This window comes from Juglans regia, chromosome 2 (assembly GCF_001411555.2).
Source record: "Juglans regia cultivar Chandler chromosome 2, Walnut 2.0, whole genome shotgun sequence".
In the NCBI taxonomy this organism is placed as follows: domain Eukaryota; kingdom Viridiplantae; phylum Streptophyta; class Magnoliopsida; order Fagales; family Juglandaceae; genus Juglans; species Juglans regia.
In genome coordinates, this window is record NC_049902.1 from 6,012,596 (window position 1) to 6,022,447 (window position 9,852).

At 36.5% G+C, this 9,852-nt stretch overlaps 1 long non-coding RNA gene across 1 annotated transcript; it reads left to right on the forward strand.

Moving 5' to 3' along the window:
* The first annotated feature begins 271 nt into the window (after nucleotides 1-271).
* Nucleotides 272-9,245, forward strand: LOC118344994. Its single transcript, XR_004798703.1, has 3 exons — nucleotides 272-387; nucleotides 6,221-7,594; nucleotides 8,747-9,245. It is a non-coding gene; the product is annotated as an uncharacterized LOC118344994 (long non-coding RNA).
* Nucleotides 9,246-9,852: the final 607 nt, after the last annotated feature.

The window sequence follows — 9,852 nt, forward strand, 5'->3', positions numbered from 1 at the left end:
GCTTATTTTACCTACTAGGTTTAGATAACTTAGTGGTTTATTTTCATCTCAAAATTTGAAATGCACAACATTTTGAAAAGATGGCTTTTGTTTAATTGCACCATGGATATTATGTTCATTTGATTAATGCTAGGCCTTTTTTGTAAAGCCTTTATAACACCAAACTAATCTGATCCAATGCATTGCAGGTATCATGGCCCAAGGCCACATGGCAATATCTAGGCCCATGGGACTTAGAGAGTCCACGGGAAGCTTTGAGAGAGATGCAGAGAGGAGAAAGGGAACCCTTTGAGGGCAGATCCATGAAAGTGAAGGAAAAACCAGCTAGATGAGAGAGAAAGGGATGATGGAAAGAAGGATAAGAGGGGGAGAAGGTCCAGAGGAAAGGTAACTCGATTTTTGGGAAATTTTAGGATTTTATTTTGTTGTATTGTTGAATCGTCTGTCAATAACTTTTAGGGTACTTGCTGGGCTTTGTAACCTTCATCAAGGTGATGGTTCAAGGCTAGATCTGGAACTTGGGTTGTGAGTGAAGGGTTTTGTTTACCTCAATATGTGTTTGGTATCTGCAATTTTCTATTCATTTTCTTCATTACATTAATATCCATGATTTGTTGTATGGTTTGTTGAAGATTTCTTGTTCTTGACCTGTTGTAGACTCACAACACAATAGGACCTTGAAATAATCAAGGGTCCCTCTGACTAAGAGTCACAAAATCACATTTGATATTAATTTGATGAGGGGTTTTTCTTTCTATGGTGTGTAAATCTGAGTATGCATGTTTATTCTTCGAAATATTAATTTCTTGAGTGAGTTGATATTGGCATATGGAACCCAAAAACCAATCAATCGTATGGTTAGATTAATACCATAAGACAATTACAACAGAGAAAGGAAACAGACTTGAACACAATAGGTTATGATCAAAGGCACAAGGAAAAGCCAATAGTAGCAAAAGCAAAAGGCCCAAAACAAGGGGCCAACATTTATCCATAGTGCAAATAGCCCAAAAAAAGGGCCAATATCTATCCATAGTACATAAAAAAAGCTTGAGAAAAGGGATAGGTGTACACAAAAGTAAGTAATTAGGTCCTCCTTTCACTCTGGGGGGTGGTGGATGCGGGAAGGCATCAGTCATGACACTACGCTCAGGGGCGTCCACATACTGAGCCGAGATTGCGTTTGGCTCAAACTCCTTCAAAATCAATCTCCTCAGATCAATACGGGGATTGGCCACCAGGTGTGCTTGCACGCGGGCCACACCAGCCCCATATATAAATTCAAAATCCTGATCTCGAATAGCCAGCAGAGGATGCTAGTGGACTATTTCATTGTTGGCAGAAACCAACTGGGACTCAAGCCCCTCTTTCCCTTTCCTTAGCTCTGCCACCTGCTAGTACAAGTTGGAGTGTAAACCTGAGTATGCATGTTTATTCTTCAAAATATTAATCTCTTGAGTTAGTTGATGTTAGCATATGGCACCTAGAAAACCAACTCTTTCGTTTGGTTAGAGTAAAACCCTAACTTGCATCCCAAGTGTTTGTTAACTTGTTGTTAAGACCTTTATCTTAGTTTCAAATTTAATTACCATCTTTTGAGTGAACTTGTTTTCACTACATTTAGAACTTAAGCTCTCGGCACTAGGATCTTCTTTCAAATCTCCTATTATTAATTTTGAAGTCAATTTTAGTCACCTATCATCTTCCAAAATAGAAACAAGCATCTAGCATTCCCTCTTCAATCACTGAACATACTTCATTTACTAATTTGTAAATATCCTATACATAAATTCCTAAGTGCATATAGTCTCCTACACTTTATTTGCTTCTCTATTTTCATATCTTTGCATTATGAAACACGTGGAACTTGCTGTCGCTAAGGAAATGACCGTGGAATCTCACTTTATACATTAATTATGCTTTTGCACATGGAAGCATAAATTGGTGGGTATCAAGTTTTTGGCACCGTTGCTAGGGACAATTGGTGAACAATATAGTTTTCTTTGCAAAATAAATGAGTTGCTAAATTCTATCAATCTTTTCATAAATTGGATGACATCTCTTACTCTGTGTTGATTTATTTCTATTATTGTGCACTTGGGTTTCCCTTTGGGGTGCATGTCTGTTTGTACCAGAGACATGACATCATGACTGGTTAGGTCAGAATCATTCTCATCCACCGAGTTTGCATCTATATATTTTGAGTCCTCATCTGAAATCTTAGTAACATGGAAGAAACTGAGCATCAGGAAAGAGAGGTCATGAATTAGAATAGGACACTAAGAGAACACTTACAGCCTGTTAGAACCAGTCCCCCATCTTGCATTATTCAACCTTTGAATGCAAATAATTTTAATTTCAAACCTGGGATGATTCCCTTATTATCACATTTTCATGGCAATGAATTTGAAAATCCTTATTTGCATATTAAAGAATTTGAAGAAGTGTGTTCTGCATCCATGGATCGTATATGCACTAAAGAAGTCATAAGGTTAAAATTCTTCCCATTTTCCCTAAAAGATAAGGCTAAAACATGGCTGAACTCTTTAAGACCTAGATCCATTGGGACTTGGCAGGAAATCCAAACTGAATTTCTTAAAAAAAGAAATCCAATGCATAGGACCAATGCCTTGAAAAGACAGATTATGAACTTTAGCCAAAACGATGTTGAAACATTTTACCAATGCTGAGAATGGTTTAAAGATTTGTTGAATGCTTGTCCCTATCATGGTTATGGACATTGGAGGGTCATCAGTTTTTTCTATGAAGGGTTACAACAAACAATGAGGTAGTTTGTTGGAACCGTAAGCAATGGTGAATTTTTAATAAAGAACTAGAAGAAGCTTTTGAATACTTTTGATTATTTGGCTAAGAATGCCAAATTATGGGATGTCTCTAATTTTGGAGATAGATCTGAAAAATCCAAGAACTGTTAGTCGAGGTGGAAAGTACAATCTAAAGGAAGATGATGATTTGCATGCTAGGATAACATTGATTTCTAAGAAATTAGAATCCATTGAACTTAAGAAAGTTGATGAGGTGCATGTGATATCCCCAACTCCTGAAAAGTGTGGCATATGTGAGGACCAAGGGTATAGTACCAGTACATGCCCCACAATACCTGCTTTTACAGAAGTTTTGTTAGATCAGTCCAATGTTGTTAATATGATTTCTAAAAATTATCCTGGACCATTTTCTAACACTTGTAATGCAGGTTGGAGAAATCACCCTAACTTAAGTTGGAGAACTAACCAACATGCATCTTCTTCAATAGCTCCAGGACTAGCCCCATATGTACCCTATTCAACAGCACCACCACCAAGACCTTCACAATATCCCAACCAACCCCACCCAATCCAAAAGAAAATTTTGGAAGAAACTATACAACAACTCTCTGTTAACCTCCATTAGTTCATGCAAAGCCAAGCCACTGTAAATCACCAAAACTCTCAAGCCATAAATAACATCAGAGGGACACTTACAAAGGTAACTACCTCTATGAGTGCCCAAGAAATAGGAAAATTTCCAGCCCAACCACAACCCAATCCACAAGGGCAGATTCAACAACCTTAGGGAATGGTAGAGGGGGTTAATGTGAACACTGTGAAAGCTATCACAACCTTGAGAAGTGGTAAGATTTTGGACACTCTTGTCCACAGTACAAGCAACTCAGGTAAAAAGTCTAACTCTTAGTTAGAAAAAGGTGACTTAAGCACTGTAAATTCTGAAATACCTACTTGTACCATACCTGCTCCATTTCCTCATAGATTGATTTCTTTGCATAAAGAAAAACAAACTTCTGAGATTTTGGAAATCTTTAAGCAAGTGAGAATAAACATTCCCCTCTTAGATGTCATCAACAAGTCCAAAAATAGGCTTTCCTTACTGAACAAGTCAATGCCATAATCCAGAACCGGTCCTGGTTCACCCATTATCTCTTGTATCATAGGAAACTCAAAAATTGGCAAGGCTTTGTTGGATTTAGTTTCAAGAGTGAATCTGTTGCCCTCTAGTGTCTATGAGCAGTTAGGATTGGGAGAATTAAACCCACTTCTATAATTTTGAGATTAGCCGACAGATCCATAAAATTCCAAATGGGGTTGTGGAAGACGTAATAGTACAAGTGGATAAATTTTATTATCCAATGGATTTTGTGGTATTAAATATCGAGCTAATTGCTCATTCAAACATTTCCTCAGCCAAGTGATTTTAGGGAGACCAATCATTGCAACTTCTAATTCCATACTAAATTGTAGAAGTGGTATTTTAAAGTTAAGCACTGGTAATATGACTTTGGAAATTAACATTTTTAATTTGTATAGGCAACCTTAAGAAGTAGAGGAAGTCCAATAAGTCAATGCTTTGGAGAACATTCTTGATGAAAACTCTCTGTTCATTTATGGTTTTGGTGACCATTGGGAGGAGTTAGAAGACTCCTCAATTCTTTTTGCGGATACTAACAATATCTCCACTGTTTTTGCTGTAGGTAACCCAAATGATACACAGTGGAGACTTAAATTTGAACCATTACCTTCTATGGCAACACCATCAAAACCCTCCACTGAAAAAAATCTAATTTTGGATTTGAAACCTTTGCCATCAGAATTAAAGTATTCTTATGTGGGACCTGATAACACATTTCTAGTTGTAATATCATCTCAGTTGACCACTGAACAGGAGGGTAAGCTACTGAAGGTGCTGACATAGCACAGGTCAGCCATTAGGTGGACAATTGCTAATACGAAAGGCATAAACCTCTAACTTGTTCCCATAGAATATATTTAGAGGAGGATGCTAGAAGACCTTCTAGGGAGATGCAAAGGAGACTAAACCTTACAATGAAGTAAGTGGTGAAAAATGAAGTCATGAAACTGCTACATATAGGTATTATTTACCCTATAGTAGATAGCAAGTGGATAAGCCCAATTCACCTAATAACAAAACAATCTGGGGTCAGTGTTGTAAAAAATGAAAAAGGGGAATTAGTACCCACAAGAATGAAAACTGGATGGAGGATTTTTATAGGTTATAAAAGGCTAAATGTAGCCTTTAGGAAAGACCATTTCCAATTACCCGTCCTTGACCAGATTTTAGAAAAGGTGGCTAGACATGAGTATTACTGTTTCTTAATTGGTTTTCTGGGTATTACTAGATAGAAATTGCCCCTGAGGATCAAGCGAATACTACCTTCACTTTCCCCTTTGGGACTTTTGCCTTCAAAAGAATGTCCATTGGACTATGCAATGCCCCAGCCAGTTTCCAGAGGTGCATGCTAAGCATTTTCAATGACTTAATTGAAGATATTGTAAAATTTTTTATAGATGATTTCTCAATGTTTGGAAAGTCATTTGATTCCTGTTTGGCTAATTTAAAAAATTATTTTGACTAGGTGTGAAGAAAAGCAATTGCTTTAAATTCGAAAAAATGTCATTTTATGGTACACCAAGGAATAGTCCTTGGTCATATTGTGTCTTCACGGGGTATTGAGGTTGACAAGTCTAAGGTAGACCTGATTTCAAACTTACCTGCACCTAGGAGTGTGAAAGATGTTAGATCTTTCTTAGGCCATGCTGGTTTCTAAAGGAGATTCATCAAAAATTTCAGTTCTATTTCCAAATCTCTTAGCCAAGCATTAAGGCATGATGTGAGTTTTGTATGGACTGAGGACTGTCAAACTTCTTTTGACCAATTAAAATCTTTTCTCACCACTGCACCTATCATCCAATCCCCAAATTGGACACTTCCTTTTGAAATAATGTGTGATGCTAGTGATTTTGCTATGGGAGCTGCACTTGGCGAGAGAAGAAATAATTTGCCTTATGTAATATACTATGCTAGTAAGACTTTGAATAGTGCTCAGAAAAATTGTTCCACCACAGAAAAATAATTACTAGCTATAGTATTTGCATTAGATAAATTTAGAGCAAACTTGCTTGGTTCACTTGTCATTATATTCACCGGCCATGCAGCACTCAAGTTTTTGTTAACCAAGAAAGATGCAAAACCAATGCTAATCAAATGGATACTTCTGCTATAGGAGTTTAACATCACAATAAAAGACAAGAAAGGGTGGAGAATGTACTGGCAGATCACCTATCTCAACTTACACTAGAATCAACTATTCAAACTCCTTTAATTTCTTATTCTTTTCCTGATGAGCAACTATTTTTAGTTGATGTTTTACCCTTTTATGCTGACCTGGTTAATTTTTTGGTTACAGGACAGACTCCAGTTCATTGGACAACTCAAGACTTTAGACGGCTAAAAGCTGAGCCTAACTTGATGACCTTTATCTTTTTAAATATTGTTCTGACCAGATAATTAGGAAATGTGTTCCTAATGATGAGATTTCTGCAATTCTGTACTTTTGCCATTCTAAGACTTGTGGAGGACATTTTTTAACCAATAAAACAGTAGCCAAAATATTACAAAGTGGTTTCTATTGGCCAACCAGGTCCAAAGATGCCTATAGTTTTTGTAAGACTTGTGAACCTTGTCAAAAACTAGAAGGAATAATAGGAGAAATATGATGCCAATGCAACCCATTTTAGAAATAGAGATTTTTTACTGCTGGGGAATAGATTTTACGGGGTCATTTCCTTCATCTTTTGGTTACCTGTATATTTTGCTTGTTGTTGACTATGTTTCTAAATGGGTTGAGGCAATCCCATGTAGAAATGGTGATCATCAAGTTGTTTTGAGATTTTTATAGGAAAATATTTTTGCAAGGTTTGGTATGCATAAAGCCATAATCAATGATAATGGCACCCGTTTTTGTAACAAGCCCTTCTTAGCTTTAATGAAAAAATATGGGATTCATCATAAGGTTTCCACACCTTATCACCCTCATACAAATGGGCAAGCTGAATTAGCGAATAGGGAACTAAAACACATTCTTGAAAAACCTGTCAACCCTAACAAGAAAGATTTGTCTTTGAGGTTGTCTGATGCTCTTTGGGTCTATTGTACTGCTTATAAAACAATTTTAGGTGTGTCACCTTATAGATTGGTGTATGGAAAAGTGTGTCATGTAATAGTGGATTTAGAACATAGAGCATATTGGGCTATTGAATAGTTTATAACTTTCACACTGACCAAGCTGGTTAGACAAGGAAATTGCAGATTGCTAAGCTAGAAGAACTTAGAAGGGATGCATATGACAATTCTAAATTTTCCAAGGAACGTATGAAACACTTTCATGATAAACATATTCAAAGGAAGTCCTTCCCACCAAACCAGCAAGTTCTTTTATATAGCTCTCGTCTCCACTTGTTCCCTAGAAAGTGGAAATCTCAATGGAATGGCCCCTACTTGGTAGAATCTATCTTTCCACATGGAGCTGTGGAACTCATAAATCCTCATAATGGAAACACTTTGAAAGTCAATGGTCAAAAACTCAAACCTTTCCTTTCTACTTTCTCATCTGAGGCGTCTACTTTGAGCTTTCTTGATCCCATTACTTTTTCAGATGATTATGTTTTCATTAAGTTTTTTTTATTTTTTTATTTTTATTTTTTGCAGCACAAATAATTCTTTCCTTTACAAAGTTTCCTTTCTATTGTTATATTTTTCCTCATCATTCAACCTCACTCAGGTACTCACTTCTCTCACATCCTCTATCTGTTATCTTCATACTCTTTGCTGCACATTACTATTCTGAATTGTTGAGGACAATGCTGATTTCTGGTTGGGGGTGGGACTTTTAGTTTTAGTCTTACATGCCATAATGCACCACCAGAAGACTTGTCAATGATTGGTTAAGTAATAGCAGCACTGGCTCTTTTCTTTCCAATTTGGATGCCCTGATCAGATTTGATGAAGTTGGGAATTACTTTAAGACTTTTTCTTTCAAAGAATTTAGGTCAAGATAGGTGTTTATTCATTTTTTTTTTTTTTGTCACTAGAAACAAGAAACTGTTTGTGTTAAAAGAAAAAGAGGTTTCTGCTGAAGACTAACACCACTTACACTTAGATTACTTGGACTAACACCATGGTGCCATTAACTAATCAGACTAACCAATTGTTTAAGGCTCTGATGAACCATATCCTATTGACTTAGGAAGAAACTAGACTAAGTATTGAAAATCACTCAAGAAAAGGGACAAGCCAGGGGTTTAAAAAAAAGTAACAAATAAAGGGGTCTTTTAAAGAGTAGTAGTGTGAAAGTCACTATTACAATGATTTTGAATTAGAGTAAGATCTTTAGGTCCCTCTCGAGCAGCTGCTATGGATGAGACAATTAATGACTTCTGGTGGTCAACCTTGGAATCTATACACAGAAATATATACTTAGTAGACAACAATATTTTCATTCTTTCTACTTTCTTATCTTGGTTGTTTAACAATTCAACGTATAAACTTCTCTTTGGAACTAAATATCTGGTGAGACTAACTTCTGTATATATGGACTCCTAAACTCTGATGTTTGGTAAACTTTATTTCAAAAGAAAGGTATCAAGTGCTTGATTGGAAATCAATTGCATGTGATTTGTGGAACACTTTATTTGCTAAGAGACAAGCAAAAAGTTAGTTGAGGGCTGTGATTGATGAAAAATTATGCTTATTTTACCTACTAGGCTTAGATAACTTAGTAGTTTATTTTCATCTCAAAAGTTGACATACACAGCATTTTGAAAAGATGGCTTTTGTTTAATTGCGCCATGGATATTATGTTCATTTGATTAATACTGGGCCCTTTTTGTAAAGCCTTTATAAGGCCAAGCTAACCTGATCCAATGCATTGTAGGTATCATGGCCCAAGGCCACACGGTAGTATCTAGGCCCACCTTGGCCCAACACTCTCACAAGCCTTAAGCCTTGAACCATGCAACATAAGGGACTTAGAGAGTCCATGTGAAGCTTTAAGGGAGATGCAGAGTGGAGAAAGGGCCTTTCGAGGATAGATCCATGAGAGTGGAGGAAGAATCAGTTAGATGAGAGAGAAAGATAAATGGGGGAGAAGGTCCAGAGGAAAGGAGACTCGATTTTTGGCAAATTTTAGGGTTTTATTTTGTTGTTTTGTTGAATCTTCTATCAATAACTTTTAGGGTTCTTGCTGACCTTTGTAATCATCATCAAGATGATGATTCAAGGCTAGATCTAAAACTTGGGTTGTCGGTGAAGGGTTTTGTTTACCTTGATATGTGTCTAGTATCTTTGATTTTTCTGTTCATTTTCTTCTTTACACTAGTATCCATGACTTGCTGTATGGTTTCTTGAAGATTTCTTGTTCTTGACCTGTTATAGACTCATGGCACAATAGGACCTTGAAATAATCAAGGGTCCCTCAGACTAAGAGTCACAGAATGACATTGGATGTTAATTTGATGAAGGGTTTTTCTTTCTAGGGTGTGTAAATCTGGGTATGCATGTTTATTCTTCAAGATATTAATCTCTTGAATGAGTTGATATTTGCAGATGGCACCTAGAAACCAACTCAATTGTTGGTTAGAGTGCCAGGTTTAGGGGATGGGATGAGACACAAAATTCTCATCTCATCTCATCATTACACCTTTTTCAAATCCTCATACAAAATATAATAAGCAATTCAACTTTTTCAAATCTCAATTCACCTTTTTCAAATCCCAAAACAATAATAATATTAAAACACAATATTTTAAACTCTAAAACAAAACACAAAATTCTTATCTCACCCCCTAAACCTGCCTTAAACAATAACAGAGAAACAAAGTAGAAGTGAACACAATAGTATACGATAAAAGACATGAGGAAAAGCCAACAGTAGCAAAAGCAAGAAACCCAAAACAAGGGGCCAATATCTATCCAGAGTACATACAAAAAGCCCTGAAAAAGGGGCAAGTGTAGACAAAAGTAAGTAAAAGGTCCTCCCTT